The sequence below is a fragment of the Myotis yumanensis genome, unplaced genomic scaffold (genome assembly GCF_028538775.1).
Source record: "Myotis yumanensis isolate MYYU_CA2020_CCGP unplaced genomic scaffold, mMyoYum1.0.hap1 SCAF_12, whole genome shotgun sequence".
Taxonomy (NCBI): Eukaryota; Metazoa; Chordata; class Mammalia; order Chiroptera; family Vespertilionidae; genus Myotis; species Myotis yumanensis.
Genome location: NW_027223763.1, coordinates 18,802,962 through 18,828,018, shown reverse-complemented (window position 1 = coordinate 18,828,018; position 25,057 = coordinate 18,802,962). Strand labels below are relative to the sequence as shown.

At 39.9% G+C, this 25,057-nt stretch overlaps 1 protein-coding gene across 9 annotated transcripts in view; it reads left to right on the top strand.

Annotated features, from left to right (window-relative positions):
* The window catches only part of PALM2AKAP2 (PALM2 and AKAP2 fusion), a 372,804-nt gene that overhangs the window by 328 nt on the left and 347,419 nt on the right, over window positions 1–25,057 (top strand). The window lies entirely within an intron of this gene.

The window sequence follows — 25,057 nt, the reverse complement described above, 5'->3', positions numbered from 1 at the left end:
TAAGCTCCCGCTTCTCGGGGAGTTGGCCGCAATAGCCATTACTTCCGATTATTAACCATGTCAGCATTATTGGACTGCAGTTTTTTTTTTTTGTTTTTTTTTAAGGGAGGAGGCGTGGGGGGTCACTGCGGATCGGAAGCAAATTGGTTGGGTGTGAAGTGTGTAATGGGAGGATGGTGAGTGAGTGGGTGATGTGCGCCAGAGCTGCAGTGCCCCGGCTACTAGAAGCCATAGGCGCCCTCCTCCCCCAAAATAACTGATTTGTTCCTGGGGTTGTTGAGAAAGAAGACAGAAACGTAGGAAGGGTGGCCAGGGGTTGAATGACACCGTGGGCACCTCATGGATGGGGTAGAGAAGAGAGGGCAGGAAGGCAAGAGGGGCGTTAACCAGAAAAGACACAATAAATGGCCTGAGCGGTGGTTTCGGACCGGGTTCCTCTCCTTGATCTTCACATCCCGCAGTTGCTTGTGGTTCCCTCTCCCCAGTTGCTGCAGCAGCGCCGCTCTGACAGGCGCTAGGCTCCCAGAAAGGGGCATTTTTGGAGTCAGCTGCTACACACTGCTCACTTGGTCAGCTTCTCCTCCTCCTGTTCTTCCCACGGATACTTCCTGAGTCCGAGGCCAGATGAAATCATATTTCAGCCCGGAGATAATGTCCTGTTTTCAGTGTCAGGACTCTCATGCCAAACCCAATACACCCTGGATGCAGCTTTTCTCCCTTCCCTCTGCGTATCTGATTGTGCAGATGCAATTTAATCCCGACCAAGCAGGCTGCTAAGGCAGGAGTGGGAGCACGTGGGGCACTTGGGGAGTGAGGTGTGGTAGATTTCAGCCCCTGCCCTGGCAGCTACCCGTGCTGTTGATTTCCTACACCAGAAATGTAATGTTTCTGAGCCTCAGTTTCCCTGTTTATACAACGGAGACGAAGATGTTTCTTCCTCACTTTTAAGCATTGTTGAGAGGATCCAATACTATTTGTATTTCTTCTAAAGGGCTTTGTAAATTGTGAGGTATACACAAATTTTAGGAGCTGATGATTAAGGCTCTGGAGTCTTTTTATACTTTGCTGAATGAAATTGATCTCTCTAGGTCTCATTACTGGCCACAGGATTAATAATACTAATAACTATTTGGTGCCATTTTTGTGAAGATGAAAGGAGTTGATCATTATAAGGGTCTTAGGACAGCATCTGCCAGAAAGTGAGCTCAATAAATACCATGCATTATCTATAAATATTATCTGTTGTCCATTATTATCACTGTGGCCTCCAGCATTCTCCGTTGACATTTTGTGGGGTCACTGAGCTATTTTCTCCCCCCAGACAATTTATAAAGAAATATAGTAACTGAGAGTAATAGTTCTCAAGATACCATTGCAAATGTGGAGAATCAACCAGAAGACCCAGCAGGCTTGGGTATACAGAGCTGAAACGGGACAACTTGGCCTGGGGCACACCCTATTCTCATTGCTCACTGTCGTTTCCTTAGACATAGAGCCTGTATTAGAGATTCGATGTAGGGCCAGTTATCCTACTGTGTGAGATTAAAGGGTTGTTTGTCAGGACAGTAACATTCAACTTTGTCATCTCTGATTAATACTCTAATGTATAATTTATCTCCCTCCATAACTGTTTTCAATTGCTTTCATTTTCCTGTGAGTTTTTGTTACCTTTTTCAAGTCTATCCTCTAGGAAATTAACTTTTTTTAAAAAAAAGCGATATTTGTTTATTTCTTACTTATTCCAATATAGCCTTCACATCAGTGATGGTTTTATTATCATTTTTAATTTATTTTCTAACTCTGCAGCTCACTTTGCATTTATTTTTTAAAAGTTTCACGTGTTCCAGAATTTCTTTAAACATGTGAAGACTTTCTCTGAAAATTTTATCTATTTCTTGTGTTATTTCTTTATTTTTATTCATTGAGAAAGAGAGAGAGGAAGAGAGAGAGAGAGAAACATCAATTTGTTGTTCCACGTATGCATTCATTGGTTGCTTCTTGTATGTGCCCTGACTGGGGATTGAACCCACAACCTTGGTGTATCAGGACAACACTTGAACCAACTGAGTTACCCAGCAGAATGGCTTATCTGCCTCTGACTTTCCTCTTTTAAAATAACAATTAAATGTATAGAAACCATACTTGTTGACAGCTTTGTACTTGTTACTCATTCCTAAGTGGAGGCAGTTCAAGCCATACCAGCTATTTGCCAAAAAAAAAAAAAAAAAGTGGAGGGATAGAGGCAGTGCTTGGGAAGACAGTGGCTTTAAATATTTCACCTCATGATAATTCCACAATATCTTCTGCTCTCATATAATGATCCCTTATAATAATCAACTCCTTTCATCTTTACAAAAATGGCACCAAATAGTTATTAGTATTAATAATCCTGTTTCCAGTAATGAGGCCTAGAGAGATCGATTTCATTCAGCAAAGTGTAAGTAGTGAGTGAGTCAATCACACAGCTTACTCGTGTGTGTGTGGCGGGGGGGGGGGGGGGGGGGGCGGGGATGGACAGATATTTGGTACTTATCTATCACTGTGTAGTTGATTCTGTTTAGCACATACAAACGAAGGGGAGGGGAAAGTTATCTACAAAGGTAATTGTTTTCCTTCTGTTTTCCTACATCTCTTGCCTCTAGGCTAGTCCTCTGTGTTAACTTTTTATGTTTCAGGCTTTCATGGATAATAATATTAGTGGGTTCACACAGTATCTCCATCATTGTCAGTTTCTGTACCACTCTGGTAGGGAACCAGCCCCCCTCCCCCAGATGTTCCCGACATCTCCCGTGACTTGCTCATGCCACTTCTCACCATTCCAACACTGGGCCTCTCTGAACTCTCTCCTTACGTACAGAGAAATTTAAAAACCAACTGAGCTCTGTAGAGGAACATACCACCTTTTAGGGTTGTCCCTTGATTTAATAAAGTTTTTACTCAGATAATTCTTATAGTCTGTGATTTGAGAATCTTGGCTCTTTGCTAGTTTCATAGTAGATAAAATTTTCTTTCCAATTTTTCATTCTTTATGCTTATTTCAGGGTGATATGGAGAAAACTTACCTTTACCATACATTTGAATGAATGAAGCAGTGAATCTTGTGTTCCTATGAAAATAATAGAAACTACCCAATGTCATTGGATATATATATATATATATATATAAAATTTTATCTATTTATCTATCTTTTTTTAATCAATTCTTAGGAATGTGTATAGCAAAAGAAGTTCATGAATAGAGATGATTAATACTTAGCAGTAGAAGAATTTTAGGAAGGGTGCACAGAGTGGATATTCTCTGTCTCGCCCTTCAAATCCACTCTCTACCCTCCTCCCACTGCTCTGTGCCCGAGAAGGCTGAGCCGTAGGCACTGTATCAGCAAGGCTGTCTTGCCCTTCAGCTTCCTGTTGGGTTGGCTCATTGGGAGGCACCTGCAGGAGACCCACGGGTGGAAGAAGAGTGGGGTCAGCATGTTCACTCCATGGTCTCCCTTCCTGCAGGGCAGCGGTTGGCAGGGGTGCTTCTCTCTTCTAAAGGCTGCAGCCCTGCCTGCAGCCCTGTCCTCCAGCTAGAGCTCGGATTCTCTCTTGGTTCTGGTCACCACTCCTCCTTTGCTCCTTCTGGACCAGGTGTGGCACTGGTAGGCCTCCCGCATTGTTAGCTCCTGGTGCTTCACCAGCCCTGTTAGTTTTCCTTAATGCTGCCCAGGCCATTGTAAGCAATCCCTGTACTGAGCTTGCCTCAGTTACCCGTTAGAGCATGGCATCTGTTTTCAGCTGGGTCCCAACTCACAGAGTGTGCAGAGCATGGAAGTGCTGGAAGTCTTATAAAAACACACTTTGCATTACTGGAAGGGAACCTGGCAATTTTTGTTTGTCTACATATTTCGATCATTGGAGCTCAGGGTCCAAAATAGGAAACAGGTATTGAGGCTTGTCATGAGCTTCCTCCTAAACTGAAGAAGAAGCTCTGATTCCACAAGCTACCAACGTGTTCATTTGCTTCCCATGGGAAAGTCATTTGTCTTATAACTTAGAGTAAAAAATTCCCCAAACTTGACTCCTCAGAAGGAAGACCAATCTCAGTTACAGGAAGGCTTAATTCAAATTTTATTTAATGAATGAAACTTCCTTCTTTTCATTATAGGAAGGAACTTTAATAATAAAAATTATATTTCATGAATAGATCTTTATAAAATTTGATCTACTATTTAGACCTAAGTAATAACTTAACCTATCAGGAATATATAAATGAATGCTTCCTGAATTGATACCAAGTCATTAAAATCTGTTCCATCTTCTTTTCCCCACCTGTCCCATTCCCTGCAGATAGCACAAAAGCACAACATGTAGTCTAATCAAAAGGTGTATTTTGTAAGTTCTGAATAAATGATACTATACTCTGTTTTTATATAGTATTTCATAGTTGGAAAGGAAGCTATTTAAACTGCTTATCCTGCTTTCAATGCCTCTATTTTGCAATTATGTTCATTTATTCATTCATAACTCATACTTATTAGGCACCTACTATGTACTAGGCACTGTTCTCGGTACCTCTGATACAAATATGAGTACAACATAGTTCCTGTCTCCCCAGAGGCCATAATCTAATGAGGAAAGAACATAATTGGCCAAAATATTATACTAATGTACACTGTGTTATACTAGGAGAAGGTTTTTATTTTTATTGATTTTAGAGAGGAGAGATAGAAACATCAATGATGAGAATCATTGATTGGCTGCCTCCTGCACACCCCCAACTGGGGATCGAGCCCACAACCCAGGCATGTACCCTTGACTGGAATCAAACCCAGGACCCTTCAGTCCGTAGTCCAACGCTCTATCCACTGAGCCAAACTGACTAGGCCTAGGGGAAGGTTTGATGGGATACTGTCTGAAGCACATAGTAAGGGACAAAGGACTGTGTGAATTTTAGGAGTTCAGAGATTCTAGATGAGGTCAAAATACAAGCCTTTCTTAGCCCCTGAGATTAATTTAAAGTAAGAGCACTTTGTTTTTAATGTCCAGATTAGTCATTTTACAACTGCTTAAATCACTTTCTAAAAAACATAGCTAAGTCAATTCCAGTGTTAAAACTAGTTTGAATAACAGACATTCTTCCAAAGTTTTTGTTTGCACTAATGAGTCTATGGCCAAGTCTACCTCAAAGATCATTCACGCTACAGTATCATGGCGAATGCCTGCCCCCTTGAGGAATCAGAAACTCAGTGTTTCAGAGGACAGTTCAAAACGGGATCACTAACAGAGCAAGACAAAACAAAGAACAAGAAGCAAACAGAGGACTTATATGCAAGCATATAGGCCTAACCAATGGACACAGACAACAGGGGGGTGAGGGCATGAATGGGGAGGATGGGGGGTAATGTAGGGATAAGGACACATATGTAATGACTTAATAAAGAAATTAAAAAAAGAAGCAAACAGAATGGAAAGCAAAATGGAACAAACAAAAACATATGAAGATTTGTGGGGGCACTGCCAAATTAGATATTTGATTTGTTTTAACCATCTTTGTTCAAATCACACCAACAGCCTCTAACTCTGGAAAGGCATTACAATCTGCTAACATGTAGCTATGAGCTATTCAGGAAGCACTAATGAAGTTGGTCCAGAAACGGTGTGGAAGCACTCCATCCTTCCACTGCTCTCCTTACCTTCTGATCTTCTGAAAGGGAGGTGCCCAGCATTTAAAGTTAATAACGACACCAACAATAAGGTCTCATTTCCTCAGAGACCCACACTACTGTACCTTGCACACAGTCGCCTGGGTACAGTGTGTGAAGGCAGATCCTGATTCTGTAGGTCTGGGGTGGGGTTGGAAAGTCTACATTCTCATCAGCCTCCTAGGAGAGGACGCTGCTGCAGCTGCTGGCCTGCAGACCACACTATGACAGTGATGCTCACAGCGAGAAGACACAGTGCAGGGCTGTTTATAATGCAAGGTCTCATCCTTTTGCACTTCCTCCCCCATAAACAACCCTCCCTGTAGGGCATTGCTCCAATGAACTGATGTTCAGCAATCTGTATATACAACAGGCCAAGCTACAGAGCAAACCTGGCTCTTCATTTCAGTTGGCATAACTTGGCATTTCCAAGTCTTTTAGTTTTTTTTTTCAAAATCAAGGCAGGCTGGACAGCTGTGAAAAAAAGTGTTTACAAGGTAAATACATGTAATTCTCTTTTAAAATAGGAATTTAAAATTTATATGGTTATAAATAATTTAAAATCTAAAACTATTTGTCTTTGGCCAGTTTCTTGATATTTAAGAAAATAGCTAGTGAATCTAATTATCTGTTGCCTCAGACATCTGCAAATCAGTAATATCTTGGTGTAAATGTCAAGTTATGATTCTATAATATGACACTCGTGTGAATATGAATGTGATATGTTAGGACCAAGAAGCTGGCGGTATTACAATTTCTAAACAAGATTCACAGACTTAGGCATTCTCGCTATTGAAAGCCAGGGAAGAGCAACTTATTTCATAAAGAATAATTTAAATGTGTTATCAGATTGTGTTTTTTATTTATGTGAAATGAGAATTATATCCCACATGCTTTTCTTGTTATGAGAGCTAAATATTATAAGGACAATACATATTTAGAATTAAACGGCACAGAACAAGGTTTAGTTATAGATTCTTAGGCTGCTTAATAAAATGATGGCTCTCCAAACCTAATTACATTGTTGTGAATTAAAACATAGTTCTTAAGGGCTCTCAGTATGTCTCTGCACATCCTGTGGCAGCTGTATAGTGTACCCTCCTGTTAGTTTCACTCCAGGTCTTGAAATTAGAATCATTTTATTAAATCACGGTGGCGTGCAGATGGCCTTGGTGCAGGAAGAGCAGGGGTATCATGCCCTGGATAAACAAAGATGATGTGTCTGTGTGTGTATGAAAATCCCTACTTTTTTTTTTTGCTTTAAACAACAAATACAATTTGACCCCCCCCCCCAAAATGTATACACACTTTGAATGACTATAAAGTCTATGTTTATAAACATATAGTTAATTTAAAAAATTTAAAAGAATCTACAGAAATGAATAATTTTTTTGTCAATGCCTGTTTTCAAACTGATAACCATGCTGGTCCAGGCACTGCTGATAACATGAAGCAGTGGAATCACAAACATCAAGAATCATTTTGTTTGGTATTTGTGACCCTCAATTCATCAACTGTTGCCAGTTTTGTACTGTAAACTTTATCTTTTATGTATCCCCATAAAAATTATCCCCAGCACTTTAGGATAATTTTTTCTGTGTTGAGGACACCCTATATTTTTCTCTCTCACAGTTCTGGAGATTGGGAAGACCAAGATCAAGGTGTCAGCAGATTTGGTGTCTGGTGAGGGCTTTCTCTGTATTCTCATATGAGAGAGAGAGAGAGAGAGAAAGAGAGAGAGAGAGAGAGAGAGAGAGAGAGAGAGAGAGAGAGAGAGAGAGAAAGAGAAAGAGAAAGAAAGAAAGAAAACTCTGGTCTCCTCATCTTTGTAGGGCACTAAACCCATCATGCATACTCCACTCCCATGACTTTATCTAAAACAAATTACCTCCCAAAGTCTTCACCTCCAAATACCATCACAGTGGAGATTAGGGCTTCAACATAGAAATTTGGGGGGGAGGTGGATACAAACATTTAGTCCAAAGCATTTATAGTCCCATGATTCACCTGGAACTCCAGTGTCGTGGTTGTCTTCCACTCTTCTCTTTCTTCTCAATCCCTGTAGCACCTCCATTGTACGTGGACAGTAGATTTAACTTCTGTGCTTTCTGAATGGGCCTATCTATCTATCTATCTATCTATCTATCATCTATGGGCTCCTTTAGTCTGCCAAGCTTTAGTCAACCTAGTGCTCTTGGTTATTACCACATACATTCCAGGCATTTTTAGGTTCTTTATTGAAATCTCTACTTTTTAAGGCCTCCCTCTAAAATGCCACCCTTCAGATATGTACATCTGTGTATTATTTGGATACATTCTCTTTCCTTCCACTCATCCTTACCTTGGGACTTATAAAAGGACTCCCAAGACTAAAATCCCCAAGTGGTTAGAAAAGCTTTGGCCCTTATCACCCACTGCCCACATTTGCCTGCTTCAGGACATTGGTAAGTTTCTTGCACTTGCACAATCACAGAGGCTGGGGCTGGTTGCCAGGCAGATCCTGGGCTCAGGTGGGGGTGGGGGACAAGGCGAGAGAGGGAGCGGGAAGGACTCAGACATCTGGCATCTGTGAAGGAAAAAACCTGAAGATGAAAACCAGTGAAATCTACAGGGGATCCTTGGCGGTTGTTGGTTTCTTCAGTGGCAAAAGCTGCTGGGGTCATCTGCAGAGCAGGTCACCGGGAAGTGTGGTCACTCCCACTGTGTGGTATTGGTAGCCTCTGCTTTTCTTCCTTGTTCCTGTCTTTCTCTCCCTACATTTATATTTTTGCTGGACTCTGGGTAGAGTGAAACTCAAGTGAGTCCTTCATGTAGTGCCCAGAAAGGCTGGGAAAGTGAGTCATTCACACCACTCTGTCTTTCTTGATGAGGGGGACCCTTTCTAGATGCGGAGTTCTTTCTTGGTTTGGGCATTGCCAGCCTGGGGGATGGGATGGTGCAGGCAAATGAAGCTGTTCTTTCTTCCAGTTTTGTGGGGTCGTTTTTGTTCCACTGTGTTACAGAAGTATCTTCCATAGAGACTCCTGAACTCCCCCAGAGCTGTTTGGTTCATGGAAAGCTGTCTAATTATTGATCTTTGTGGAGGGGACAGAGACTGGGGTTTCCTACATTGCCATTTATAACATTATAATGCCATTTCCTACATTATAATATATAATAGTTCCCAGTGGATGGACCTAGAGAGGAACAGGTAAATTTATTGGCAAACCACCTACTCAGTGGTTCACAGGACCCAGTTTAGAAACTATGTTGCTATAGGGATCATTGAGGGCTTTAACAAAATGGTTGACTTGGCCATAGAATTCTATGGGGTTTGTTCTGTCTCTTCTACCTCAAGCCTCCTTACTATAGCTTGCAATCATTAATATTAATAACATTAAAAGAGAAACCTAGTAGAAACTATTTTATTCTAAAAAGGCTTTGTGATTATTTAAATCATAGGCACTTATTATTTATTTTAATAATGTAGCTGGATTTTTTTAAAAAAGGATGATAAAACCAAGACCAAAGGAAAATTAGGTTTGGGAATATAAAGCTGAGCAGGATTATTCCATCAAATGCACCTCACATTGTTCAGTTGCTAAAAGTGGGCTGCAATTTGGCCCTAAGTTGACCAGTGTCTAGAGCAAGAGAAAAAATAATTGGTTATTCAAATGCCTAAGTGACAAAAACCAAACTAGTTATTAAAGAGAAAATAGCTTTTCTTGGTGTCAAGACTTAAGAGAAATTTCTCTCATGGATGCTCTACATTCCCAGAATAAATGCATAATCAGGTTTCATTGGGATTTCCTTGCAATGCCCCTCACTGAAGGTGGATGACAAAACAACTATGTGCACCATCTTTTATAGAAAGAAGTATTAGCAAGGGGCATTTAATGGCACGAAATGCTTAAAAGATCCTGACTGCTTTTATAGGTCCTCGACACCTGTCTTGGGGTTCACTCTTAATTTGTGTTCCCCTTAAAACCTCTGAAATAAACATAATCCACATTTCATTTCAGAAAAAAAATCATCTCTCCCTCATTGTTTACCAGGTTTTCTACTCAATATAAAAGCAAAACATTTGGTGTGAGGAACTGATAAGGTTGGGTTTCATTTATAATCATTAAAACTTTGAAATAGATGCCACTTCTTGAGGCACATACTTATCTAAGAGAGATAATCTGTGGGCCTTCCTAGTGTCCAGAAGAGACAGGTATAGACAGAGGAAATTAAAGTTCTGGGAAGAGGAAATTATTGTTGGCCCAAATGTTATAGTGCCTTTTCTTTCTGGCTAGAGGTAAGCCAAAATTTAAAATTTAATTATCCTGCTGATGGTTTGGCTTGATAAATATAATGGATGCTAATTCATAGGTGGCTGGGAATCAATACATTTTTTCATGAGCAATAACATTTGCTTTGAAATATTTTTATCTAAGTGTAGGATTCATCATGTAAAGCTTTTTGAGATGAGAACTCTGAGAAGTGCAATATGGCAAAGGCAGATTCACGTTTAGAGCTTTGATCTTCCTCGGTAGATCTGATTACAGAAGCCCCTCCTCACCTGGAGCGTCATTTTAGAAAACTTCACGGATCCTCCCCAAAGATCCTCCAAGTGTTGCGCCTCTGTTACTGGAAGGGGGCGCAGGGGGGCAGGCAGGACCTCTATGTGTCTGGGACTATTTTAGCTTTCCATTGGTGCTCTTCCCAGGCATATTCCAGTGTGCTTATTGCCAAGCTGTGGCTGTGGAGGGCTTCCGGTGGACAGCACTAACTTAAGTGAAAATGGTGTCATGTTGTAGCTATATCAAATTAGAGGGAGGATATAATCAAAGACAGCTGTTTCAGAAGTGAGAAGAGCAAAGATATTACACGTAGAGACCAGTGGGATATGGCAATGGGAACAGTCAATGTGTAGAATAAGAAGTGACCTGAAGAGCTAAGGTCTGGTTCCTTAACCAGCCAGATGACCTATTCTCTTCTGTTTCATGGATATAGAACTCGTGCGTCACTGGGTGGAAGTTACTTCTCTCTTGGGAAAGGAACTCATGTGTACTTTGGATTCCTGGCATCAAATTTTGCCTTTGGAAACTGATTTATATGCTCTTTGGAAAGTAAATGAACTTCTGGGCTTCAAGTGCCACTTGAGTATGATCTAGTTCTGGACTAATTATAGTTGGCTTTTCACACCCCACTGGGAGATGCAGAGCAACCCCAAAGCATAGAATTCTAAAGCTCTGGCTGGGTGAAAAAGGTGAAGGGATTAAGTTAACAAATAAAAATTCATAGACACAGACAACAGTATGGTGATTACCAGAGGGAAAGCGGGGTGGTGGGAGGTAGAAGAAGATATAGAAGGGACAAATGGTGTTGGAAGGAGACTTGACTTGGGGTGGTGAACACATATACAATATACAGATGATGTATTATAGAATTGTACACCTGAAACCTATATAATTTTATTAACCAAGGTCACCTTAATAAATTCAATAAAAAAGGCACAAAAACAATTCTAAAGCTCAAACGTCATCTGGCATAGTCTCCAGGTGTGTGAGCTCAGGGGTGATAAGTGTGTTCCACTACAATCGGACCCACATTCTCCCCTTCCCCTTTGAGGGTAAAGAAACTTCTTAGGTTGGCTGTTTGAGTGTTTCATTACTCTTAGGCAAGGAGATGCTCTTTGTAAAAAAATATTGTAACTGGATATGGAAGTCCTATAATGCAAATTGAATCCTCTCATTGTTTGCAGAATGCTTCACTGTACTCTGTGTGACTGGGTGAAATCACCTCAATCATTCTGAATTAAGGTGGAATAATAATCCTGTCTCAGGATTCATGCAAGAAGAGAGAGCTTTTTTTTAACTTGTGTGTGCTCATGTTATTTTATGTTTTATTGACATTTATTCTGGGAACTAACCAATGTTCATCAATGACTCATATTTGTCTTATGGTCCATCAAGATGCCCAGGTGCTTCTGGCTACACCTGGATCTGTTGAGTCAGTTTCTTCCTGCCTGCAATCTGTATTTGGTTTGGTTTTGATTCAAGTGGGGCAGATTATGTTTACACTCCATTCTCTGTTAAGGAAGCCAAGGCACACACACAGGCAGGCCCAGGCTCACGTGTAGGAGGGCCCACCTTCTCTCTCAGGTGATCAGGTGCTCAGACACATGCTCTCAGTGCTGCTCCACAGCAGGCAGATGGTCCATGTGCAGTTGGGCCCACAGCTCAGCCCTGGTTTTGGACATTGCCTCAGAGAAAGATCTCAAATGTGTGGTAGGAATAACTACTATCAGGGCATAGATCAAGAGTCTGTAAACTCTTTTATTCCTTAAAAGAATTATATAAAATGTACAGGATTACAACATTTAAAAAAATTATACAGAAATATAGTCATTCAATTATTTTATAACAAATTTGTAATATAGTAAGGCATGTGCTTTTTGTTCATGCATTAAATGTCAAGTCTAGCAGCAGATCAGATAGTCAACAAATTTTAAGGTTGTGCTGAGTATAATAGTGATTTTGACATATCCACAACAGTTATAATATAACATGAAAATACCTGTGATTTCTATTGGTGACACAGTCACAGATACTGCTAATTCTACTGCAGTTTGTTACCTACACTCATAATCAAAAGAAAGGGTAAATTTTAGTTAGAATTAGTGAAAATAAATATGTATTTTTTTCCTATTCTAGTTCATGAGTCCCCTAAATACAATCCCAGGTTAAGGACCCTAGATTTAGACAATAATGAGAACAGAAAAGCTAAGTATTAGAAAAATGGAAAGCTTTCTTTGTCAATGCACAGCTATATGAATGTTAATTACGTTTCAAGCCACTGGCAATAAATGTGCTTTAGTTTAGTGGTTAGCACAACTCTTTGTGCACTGTTATCTTTTAATAAATATCTGTTGAAGAAACTAATAAAAACATTGCTTTGTATTCATCCATTTACCTGTCTTTTTCCTCTAATGGACTATGAACTCTTTGGGGCACATTAGCTTCTCTATGACACAGGAGCCCAGTAAATGTTTGTTAAGTGAAAAAAAAAGCAATATAGTAATACCTGGGATTAAGTCAGACATCTTCAAAATAACATCTGCTTCGCTTTGTATTATCCTATTAGATAAGAAAAAGAGAGCTCTCCCTAATTTCTGGCAGAATTCTATTTACTAGTTCCTATTTATTGAGTATTGATTGTGTGTCGAGATATAAAGTCATTAACAACTCACGATATACATTGCCCACATTTAATAACGTAATTCAAATATTGTTGAGAGTTTACGTGCGGTAAATCCTAGCCAGCATTACACTGAACACAAGGGCACAGGGGAGTATAGAGATGAAAAAGAGAGCAGCTCCTGCCTGCAGATAGGTTATGATCCAGGAGGGCGGAAAGATATGTATGTGTTTATCATGGGACAAGGTCAACCAAGTAGACGGAGGGATCAGCATGACAACAAGCACCAGGCAGGATGGAGTGTTGTTGTTTCTTCTTTCTGGAAATGGCGGATTTTTCAGAGGAATGAAAGTTTCAGAAGAGAAGGCAGGAGAATAAGAGAAGGGGGAAGAATGAAAAGGCGGGTGAAGATTTGAATTGCAGAGCTAAGTGTTTTAGACTTATCAGATAGGTAGTTAAAAAGTGCCACTGCTGCCTTCAAGTGCTGTACCAACACTATGTCTCATTCCAAGTCACTGCCGCTAGATGGCCATGATTTTGTAGGAGCCTCGCAGAACACCCTGATGAGTCTTGTCTTTCCGATTAAGTTTGAACAGCACTCCTCTCCTCATCCCCAGGGGAGGTATTGCTCAAACACACTCGGGTGACTGATTTCCGACAGGAGCAGAAGCATCTGAGGGCCACCTGTTCCCATCCCAACTGTGCGCCTCTGAGGCCCTGCCCTGCCGCCGGCCTCTGGTTAAGCGTTGTCATAGCCATTCATAGTAGTTTTCCCAAATCAAAAATTTCAGAGAATGAATAACATTGTAATTTGATCCAACTCGATTCCCTTAGACTAGTCAAAGCAATTAGGGAGCCGCCTTCGTGCCATGCCTCTATTCATCCTAACGAGAAGCACCCTGGTTGATAATGAGGGCTGGCAGTTTAATGTAGCTCAGAACATGATTTGTAAACTCTAATGACCGGAGTGTTCGCTCTCAGAATGGCACAAATGGAGCCATTTCTCAACACATGTGCTGTTCTGATGTCTCTGGATCATGTTGCTTTGCTCACTGTAGGAAAAATATTGCTTTGTACACAGTTCACTAGATAACAAAACGGGCGCATCTTCTGCTGGAAATATGTTTTCATATAATCACCTGTTTGAGTAAATCTGTGGCCTTTGAATGTGTAGAATCATGGAGTATTCGAGTAGAAGGGGCTTAAAAGTGCTCTGGTCCAATTACCTGGCTTAATCAATGAAGACCCAGGCCCAAGAGAGAGAAAGGACTTGCCTGAGGCCCTGGACTCTGCAGCAGTGGACCTCAGCTCGGACCCAGGTCGTGCACCTAACCCCCTGCCCCCCACCGCGGGGCTGCTCCCACATGTAGGTAGTTTTCGGGGCACTTGATCCTTTTGTGTTTGGAGAACCTTCTGGTGCATGAGGACATTTTCTCTGCCAAGTTCTAGGGGCCTTCTGACCACATCCGTTGTGTGTTTTGCACTAAATGGAGAAGCCCTGTCCTTGGTGAAGCATACTTCCCTGCTCTGACTTCTTGACTGTATTGCTGAACTTCCTCTAATAGGTTGAATGGTCTCCCTCTAAAAAGTACACCCATGTCTTAACTCCCAGAGCCTGTGAATAAGGGACCTTACTTGGAAAAAGGGTCTCCGCAGATGTAATGAAGTCAAGGTCTCAAGATGGGATCATCCTGATTTGGAAAGGCAGAGGGAGAGTTGAGACATAGGGGAGAAAGCCATGTGGAGACGGAGTTGGAGATGCGAGTTACGCAGGTACAAGTCAGGAACAAGGAACATGCCAAGGACTGCCAGCACCCCCCAGAAACCAGGGGAGGGGCATGGTGCAGATTCTCCCTCGGAACCTCCAAGAGGAACCAAAGTAGATGCTAATACATACTTATGGATTGAATGAAAGGCAAATAAATGCTTACTTCTAAAAAGTGCATAATGGTCCAGTTCATCGGGCTGCCAAGAAATTAGGCACTGCAGGGAAGAGAACAAAAAGTTGAAACTCTCAAAGGAGAGGCAAATTCCGTGGTAGCCTTTGTGGTGCCCAACATACTTTTCTATAATCATCAGTTCTGTGAGTTTGAGACTTCCCTTGCCATCCATCTCTGAAAGACCCCGTCTGTCTCCCACACCTCCCCACCATCAGTCAGCAGGGGGTCCATCTTCAGGGTGGACATAGGTCTGCAGAATCACCTTCTCACTAGACGTGATGATAAAAAGCATTAAATGAGTTCAGTGGTTGACTTTGGGTCCCTTGATCCTTCTGATTGTTTATTTTTCATCTGTAAAGTGGACAGAAATAATACCTTCCTCAAAGTCTTGTTGAAGTCATAACATGAGACAGGGGTGATCTATGTCTCTCTAAGAGAGCACAGTAAATAGCATACCTATTGCTTGCTTGAGTTTTAAACAAATTGAGAAACAAGGCAAAAGAATCAGTAGATGAAAACCCCCAAAAAATCACCTTTGTGTCTACCAGTAAAGGCTGTGACGGAGTCCATAGCTTAGCGTGTGACTCCCATGTGACAGCTACATCTCTGCATGGGGTGGGTTTAGCCTTTTGGTCTCAGGCTGCATGGGTCCTGTCGTGGGGACAGAGCCTGATTCTGGAGCAGCTGAGCAAGCAGCAGGCTCCCAGGGTCTGGCCCTCTTCTGAGAGGAAGAGGCAGGATTATGCAGGTCACATTCCTGCCACCAAACTCACTACTCAGCTGAGTGACTCCCAGGATAAGAGGGAGCGAGAGGAGGACTGAGGCCAGGAGTGTCATGGAGACAGAGCTGCTTCCAGGTGGACGGAAGCATCAGGAAGGGGAAATGTCTTTCTGTTTTCTTAACCCATCAAGGCTAACCCTGTGCCCAGTAGGAAGGAGCCTTCACCGTGTGGAAGGAGGGTCAGTGGTCATCAGATGGTCCCTTCTCATCCTTGTGACACTGTGTTCTCCACACCAGCCACTGCTCACCAGCACCTCATCCTGCATTGGCTTGTGTCCAAGACATATCTTTAATTCACGATCTAGAAATCTTTACCTAAAACATCTGTAATATTTTGGCAAGAGATCTAGAAAGAAATCAGCTACAGGTAAATTGTATCTTGATAATTATGAAGTTAGAAAAATAAGTCTGTTTCTTTTCTGGATGCTGGCTGAAAATGGAGGTTTGAAATTCTCTTTCTCTCGCATATTTTTCCAAAGGCCCAGCTGATCTCTGCTCTAAATTTATGTCTCTCAATATAAAGAAATCCAGTTGGCTTTAAAACTATTCATAATTCTGAAATGGTCTATTTTTCCTTTAGGCATTAGAGCTGAATACTGCATAAACAGGACTAATGCATGAAGTTTCCAATTTATAATCGACATACAATTGTAATTGTATTGATATATACTTTTAGAGCTCCTTCTCAATTGAATTCAAAGATAAAATTAACATAGGGAACATAGAGACCTGGGGTTAAATGTTACTAACTGCAGTTACTGAACATTACTAAATGTAGGAATTAAACCTTAATTAAATGTGTAACTAAATACATATTTTCTCAATAAACATAACTTACAAGTGTGTAAATTATAAAGGCTTTTTTCCTTTGTGTGCACCCAACACACATGGGACTGGTTACAGTTATGATCATGTCCTATGCAACTGGGAGATAAAACAGGTCTTAGTTTTATATGTTACATGTTTTGCAGCAGCAGTTCTGCCGATCTGTGCTCTTTTTCCCGAGTTCAGCATGGGCATATTGACCACTCCTCAGAATGAAGGATGGATGTGTAGGTTTCAGGACAAAAGCTATAAAAATGGCTTTTAAATACCTACAAGAGGGGCCTGGAAAATCTTGAAAGGAGTGGAAAAGGGGGGAAGTTGAAGGGGTAGTGGAAGAATTTGCTGTTGGCATAAAGTCACAGGAGGTTAAAACATAACCACAATGTAAAATATACAAATGTTCTCCTCCAAAGCACTTAGATCCCTGAGATGCATAAAACTTGCATTACTTTGAGTTTGCACACACACACACACACACACACACACTCACACACATTCACACACACAGAGACACACACACACTCACACACATTCACACACACACACACACACACACACACACTGCTCCGTATATTCTGCAGCGAACTAAAATTGTTCAGGGCAAAAGCCGAAACAATGAGGGAAATTGAGATTGTGTCAGTACCTGATTGGATAATGGAGTAGAAAAATTCATCCCTGTCTTCTTTAATTTTCTTCCCTACTTGAATAATTTAACTATATTTATTTACAGCGTAGCCTCTTGGATGTTGAGAGATGGAAGGAACCTTACTTAGAAAGGACCCAGCCTAATCTCCCGCCAAATTTAGAAATTTTCTCTCCAGCATTCCAAATTGTGGTCTTCGATTTCTGCTTGAAAGAGCTCTAGGCATGCAGGCTCCGGAGTCGTGCCACTTGTGCTCTCTGCAGACAGTGCTGGCCTCTGGACCAGTCTTGTGTCTGAGCTGAGCTTCCTCATCCTGTCATATCCATCCTTTGATTTACAGTCAGACTTTTTGAACTAAGGGGAATAAATTTAGCCCCCTCCCCCATAAAACTCTTTCAGATGTTGGTAGAAATCTTTCACATTTGCAATAAGCCTTTGGTTCTAACTTATATCCAAGTCTTTCCCATCTAAAAAAAATGTATTTCCAGGGGAGAATTAATATCTTAACAATATTGCCTCTTAGAATCCTTAAAGATGACATAGATCTCCATTTACCTTGTATATTTTAAATTGTATTACTTTTTATTTTTAAGTAATACTTTTTATTTTTTTGCATGCAGGTTTTGCATATATTTGTTAAAATTTATCTCTAAGTATTTCATAGGTTTTAAAAATTGAGATTATAATTCACATAAATTTACCCTTTTACAGTGTATAATTCAATGGCTGTTAGCATATGAACTAACTTGTCCAAAAATCACCATTTTAAACTACAACAAGATATCACCTCACACCTGTCTGAATGGCTATCATCAATAAATCAACAAACAACAAGTGTTAGCGAGGATGTGGAGGAAAGGGAACCCTCGTGCACTGTTGGTGGGAATGCAGATTTGTGCAGCCAGTGTGGAAAGTAGTATGGAATTACCTCAAAAAGTTAAAAATGTAACTAACTTCCTTATGACCTAGTGATTCCATTTCTGGGAATTTACCTGAAGAAACCCAAAACACTAGTTTGAAGGAATATATGCACCCCCAGTGTTCATTGCAGTGCTATTTACAATAGTCAAGATTTAAGAGCAGCCCAAGTGTCTATCAGCAGAGGAGTGGCTAAAAAGGCTGCAGTACAATTATGTAATGGAATACTATGCAGCCATAAAAAAGAAGGAATTTTTACTCTTGTGACAGCATGGATGGGCCGGAGAATATTATGCTAAGTGAAATAAGTCAGTCAGAGAAAGATAAGTACCATATGATTTCACTCATATGTGGGATCTAATGAACAAAATTAACTAACAATCAAAATAAAGACAGACTCATAGATAAAGAGTAGGCTGACAACTGTCGGGGTGGGGGTGGTGGAGGGATTGCGCGAAAAAGGGGAAAAAAGAGAAAGAACTCATGGACACAGACAACACTACAGTGATTTCCAGGGGAGGTGGGGGAGGGTAGAAGGGAATAAGTGGTGATGGACAGAGACTTGACTTGGGGTGGTGAACACAATATAGTGTACAGGTGATGTGTTGTAGAATTATGCACCTGAAACCTGTATAGTTTTGTTAACCAGTATCACTCCAATACATTCCATAAAGAAAACAAGACCCCCCAAAATCACCATTTATAGTTTTAAAATGGTATTTTAAATTTCACTTCCCAATTGTTTATATGTAGTGTATATAGGTGGTACTATACAGATATACCATTGTGACCTTGCATCTTGAGATGTTACCAAACTCATTTTTAATTCTAATAGGGTTTTTAAAAAATTCCATAGGGTTTTCTACGTAAACCATCATGGCATCTTTTTAAAAAGACAGTTTTATGGTTGTCTTTTTGGGTGTTAATATTTACCCAAGGATATTTTTTTCCCATTGAGTTTTAGAGTGGAAGGAAAGGAGGAAGGGGAGACAGGGAGAGAGAGAGAGAGAGAGAGAGAGAGAGAGAGAGAGATATCAATGTGAGAGAGACACATCCATTGGTTGCCTCCCATACAGCCCCTGACTGGGGCTGGGGATCGAACCTAAATCTGCAATCCAGGTACGTGACCCTGACTGGAAATCGAACCTGCGACCCTTTAGGTGGGTGGTCCGACACTCTAACCACTGAGCAATGCCGACCAGGGCTACAAGACAGTTTTAATTCGTCGTTCCTGTCGCTGGCCTTTACTTCTTTACTTTGCATTATTGCTGAACTTCCAATAAACTGGTAATGGCAATGGTGAGAGCAGACACCCTTGCCTTGTTCCTGATTTTAGGAGGACGCATTCAGTCCTTCGCCATTAGGTCTGATATGGGTTGAGGCATTTCATAGATGCTGTTTATTTAACTCTAGAGTTTCCTTCAGCTTTTAGTTTACTGAGAGTTATTTTAATGAACAGATATTGAATTTTGTCAAATGACTTTCTTTATTAGGATTATCACATCGTTTCCCTTTTAGACTATGTTAATATGAGGAATTACATTAATTAACTAAACATATTAAATGTTGCCTTTCTGGGGCGAATCCCACTTGGTCATGATGTATTTTTCTTTCTCTATATTAGTTTATTTGATTTGCTAAACATTTTTAAAGGGGTTTTGTATCCATGTGTCTGGAGGAATATGGGTCTGTGGTTTCCTTTTTAAAACAATGCCTTAGGATTGTTTTGTTAACAGAGGAATGCTGGCCTCATAAAATGAGTTTGAAGGTCTCCCTTTTTTCCTGTTTTCTGGAAGATTCATGTAGAATCAGCATTATATTTCTCTAAATATTTAGTAGAAATTATCCACAGAAACCAGGTATTTTCTTTGTGGGGATATTTTAATTATGAATTCAAATTATTTCATAGCTATAGGGCTATACATGTTACTTATTATTTTCCTGAGTAAGCTTTGCTGTTTTGTGTCTTTTAAAAATGTTTTCATTTCATTTTAACTTGTCAAATTTATTGCCATAAGGTTTTCCTAATAGTCCCTCATTATTCTAATGTTCATAGGACCTCTGAGAAAATTTCCCTCTTTCATTACTAATACTAGAGGCTCAATGCGTGAAACTCATGCAAGAGTAGGCCTTCCTGCCCCAGCTGCTGGCACCAGCTTCCCTCTGGCACCCGGGCCCCGTCTTTGTCTGGAAGGTCGTCCGGAAGGACGTCTGATCTAATTATCATATTATGCTTTTATTATTATAGATTGGTAGTTTGTATCTAATATTTTTTTCTGATCAATTTAATCAGATTTACTGATTTCCTTTATTGTTTTTCTGTCTTTTTATTTCACTGATTTCTGATTTTATTTTTATTATTCTTTCTCCTGCTTACTTTAGGTTTAATTAATGTTTTTCTAGTCCCTTAAGGTAAAAGCTTAGAACATTGATTTTAAACTTATCTTCTCTAAAATTCTGTTCTATAAATTCCCTCTAATCACTGTTTTAGCTACCTCTCACTAATTTTGACATGTTGTGTTTTCATTTTCATTCAGTTTAAAATGTTTTCTAATTTCCATTATGATTACTTTTTGACTCATAGGTTATTTAGAAATGTGTTGTTTAATTTCCAAACATTTGAGGACTTTTACATAAATTCTTCTAATATTGATTTCTAGTTTCATCCAATGATGGTCAGATTTTAGTCCTTAAATTTATTGAGACATGTTTTATGGACTGGAATGTTGCATCCTGGTGAATGGTTCATGTGCATTTCTAAAGAATATGTATCTTAATCCATTCAGGGTGTTGTAACCACAGGCTGGGTGGCTGATAAACAACAGAAATTTATTTCTCACAGTTCTGGGGGTTGGAAGTCCAAGGTCAGGGTGCTGGCATGTACGGTTCTGGTGCAGGCTCTCTTCTAGGCTGTAGACTTCCCACTACTTGCAGTGTCCTCACCTGGTGGAAGGGGCAGGGAGCTTTCTCAGGCCTCTTTTATAACGTAATTAATCTCATTCATTCATGAGGGCTCTGCCCTCGTGACCCAGTCACCTCCCAAAAGACCCACCACCTACTACTATCACTTGATGGTTAGGACTTCAATGAATGTATTTGGGGGAGGATACAAATATTCAATCTGTAGCCACTATTGGGTAGTATGTTCTGTAAGTGTCATTTAGGCCAAGGTGATTGATAGTGTGTTCAGTTAGTCTATATCTTTATTGATTTTGTTTAGTTATTCTATCAACTAGTAAGAGGGGAGTATGGAAATCACCAATGCAACTTGGATTTGTCTATTTCTCCTTTCTTTCTATAAGTTTTGGATTTATGTATTTTGCAGCTCTATTATTTGGTGTTTATACATTTAGTATTGTTATGTTCTTTGTTGAATTCACCCCTTTATCTTTATTTATACCTTTTTTCTCTAATAATATCTTTGCTCTAAAGTCTACTTTTTCTGATATTAATTAGCCATTTCAGATTTCTTTAGATTAGTGTTTTCAAATTCCATATTTTCTATCATTTTCATTTTAACCTGTGTTTTTATATTTAAACTAGAGAGGTTTGAGGGGGATGAATAGCACAGAACTGGATCTTTATTCCCTTTTTAAAAATAATGAGACAACCTCTGACTTTTAATTAGGGTATTTAGATTATTATATTTAGTGTAATTATTAACATGATTTGTTGTAAATCTACTATCTTAATGTTCATTTTGTACTTGGTCTATATTTAAATTTTTTTCCTATATATTATCAGCAAGAGTAAGAGAAGATAGAAACTCTCATATATTTTGGGTAGGAGGGTAAACTGGAGAGCAATTTGGCAATAACTCCCAGGATGTTCAATGATTACAGCTTTTGACCCAGTTATCCCACTTCAGTGGTCCTGGCACAGATGCAGAGGCATGTGTCCACCGGATGTCAGCATTGCCTGTACTTGCAAAGTTGGAAAGGACCTAATTGGTTGATTGAGGTGCTCCACCTAGATCCCCTCTTCTGACCCAGAATACTCATCTCCAGCCACTCTAAGTGTTGGCTGTTAAAGGCTTACAGCGGCACCTTTCTCTGGAAAGTTGTCCTAAACTCATAAGGACCCTCCTCATTTGGAAATGGCTGGGAGGTTACCCCTGGATGGAGCCCCAAACCAATGTCTAATGTACATGGTGGGACAAAAGCTCAGCACCCTTTTCTGGTGCCATGCATGTTCCAGAGGCCTGTCCCCGCCCCCCCCCCCCCAACTCTCCTCCCCCACGGGATCAGGCTGAGATTAGACTTGACTAGGACCACATCTTTCCTTAGCTTCCGCCCCCACCATGTCTGTTTCTCCCTGGCTTCTCTATAGGTTTCTTTTGAAAGCACTTCTCAAGATACCACTTGTGCAAGAATTCTTATTCTGTGATCTGCTTCTGGAGAATCCAATCTAAGGACTTAATTAATAGGGGCTGGTTAAATAAATTATACTATTCCATATAATAAAGTACTACCTGGACATTAAGAAGAGAGAGGCAATAGCTCTCTATACTGATATGGAATGATCTCCATAACAGAGTGCAAAAAGCAAGTTGTAAATAAGTATGTATGATAAATGACCATTTATGTTAAACTAGCCAATTTATGAATATGTTTGAATAGGCATAGAACATCTCTGGAAGTCTAACCAAGAAATGATTATAGCATTTCCTTGATGCCAAGGGGAACCTAACTGGGTTGTGTGAGGTGGGAAGAAAAAAGAGAGCGTGCACTTTACACTGTATATTCTTTTCAGCCTTTTTAATATTGCACCATGTAAATAAATTGCCTATTAAATTATATTATGTCAACAATGTTAAAGCAAAAACCATGAGTACTATCAAATATCTTAGGTTTAGTATAATGTTACTTATCTCTTTTCTCTTATCCTTAGGAATAGATCACATTAAAAAATTAGCATGTAGTACTCCAAATGGAAACATAAGTTTTTGAAGTCCATTTGATAGTACTTAAAAATTATCTAATTATCTGTATTTTAAGGATTCTCTCTGCAATTTTGTTAATTTGCCTAGTAAACAATTTCCTTATAGGTAATGCCATAGTAACTTCCGGTTGGCCCTTTCTAAATGATCACAAATTGCCCAGGATCTTCATTCAAATGAATGTGCTTTTTCTGAACTTGAAGTTAATTACTATTCAGTCTACTACACTAATTATGATAGATTTCCTGACTGCTTTATGCCTGTGACCACCGAGACATCACACCATTATTAATTTTATTCAGCCTTTGGTTAAAAATTATACATGCTTAATTTCTGTGAATTGTACAGTATATTAAAGATCAAACATACTCAAGTTATGGCTTAAACACAGAAAGTAATGACAATGTGCAGTTCAGAAACCAGAGACCACACGATGTCTGTGCCTCAAAAAGCAGAGGTCATGGTTAAATAAAAACCGTGTTGCAGCTGAAACATGGTAGAAAATATCTCATACCTCTCTCCCTGTCCATCAAAGAGTCTAGGGTGGCCCTTGCCGGTTTGGCTCAGTGGATAGAGCATCGGCCTGTGGACTGAAGGGTCCTGGATTTGATTCCGGCCAAGGGCACATTACTCAGTTGCAGACTGGATCCCTGGCCCTGGCCAGGGCTCATGTGGAAGGCAGGCAACCAATTGATGTGTCTCTCTCACATCGATGTTTCTCTCTCTGTCTCTCCCCCTCCCTTCAGCTCTTTCTAAAAATCAATGAAAAAATATCCTTGGTGGAGACTAGGGTGTATAACAACCAAAAAAGTTGGCCTTCACCCTTCAACTGCATGGGTGCTGTGCACGGTACTGCTTTTGCAGGCAAAGTGCTTCACCCTCCCACCTGCCCTCCCCACCTCTCGCCTCTGCCACACTCGTATATCCACTCAGGTGGCACGGGAAGCACAGAGAAGGTAGGCTGGTGTGAATGCACCTTGTGGGACCATCCATTAGTTCTCCCATTCCTTTAATAAACATTTAGTGAATTTGTATTATGTGCTCAACTTTGTGCTAAAGGTCTGGGCAGACAATGGTGAATATGCTACCGAGCCTTATGGTGTTCACATTTACTTTGAGCAAGACAGAAAGCAAATGAGAGTCAGACAGTAAGCAAATGTCTTGCTAATGTACAAAAGGAAAAGGAGAAACAACATATGTGTGCATGTGTGTGTGTGCATAAAATTTAACACTATATATGTTACATATATCCATATATTTTTATTAGTTGACTACATAAAATTTAAAAATTTTGTGCACTAGAAATAGCACAAGAAAAATTGAAAGTTTAAAGATGATATTGGGGCATGAATGACAGAAAAACAGTGGGTGACTCTTAAAAATTAGTAATACAAAGATAAACAGCTCAATGGGAAAATGGGCAAAAGACACAGACAATTCACAAAGAATTCAACAATGAAAAATTATTTTCACCCGTTAAACTAGCAAAATGTTTTTTGTGGGACCTCATAAGGCCACAATGAGGCTGAAAAGACTCACACACCTAACTGTTAGTGATATAATTGGTACCTCCTTTCCAGTCCCTGTCTGGTGGACAATGAGACTGTGTCAATCAAAAGCCTGAAATCAGGTTGGTTATGCCACTTGACTTTGTAATGTCACTTTTCAGAACTTTATCTTGAGGGAATAATCAGAGATACAAATAAAGATTTTTGTACAAGGGTGATGATTGTACCATTATTCATAATCATGAAAATTTACAAGCTATCTATTCCAAAATTAGATGTTTAAATTTATTAAAGAAATTATAGGGTGGAATATTAATCTGCCATTAAAATTCGTATTTTCAAAGAATAAGGATATGAGAAAAGACTTAAGGTACATTATTAAGTGAAGAAAGCAGGAAAGCACAGTAAGAACCCAAGTGAGAGACAGAAAGGAGTAAGTAAAAAATAAAAGTACTTATTGCTAGGTGATGGAATAAGAGTGATTTTTCTTTCCATTTTAGTTTCCCCCCTACATTTTCAAAGCTCAACTGTGAACAAAGATTACATCAAATGGGAAGGAAGAGATATGAATAGCAACCAATTCATTCTGCCCCCAATCCTGATATTTATAGGGAAATGTGTTTTCAATGACTGTTCAAACCCCTTAAAGATTTCTG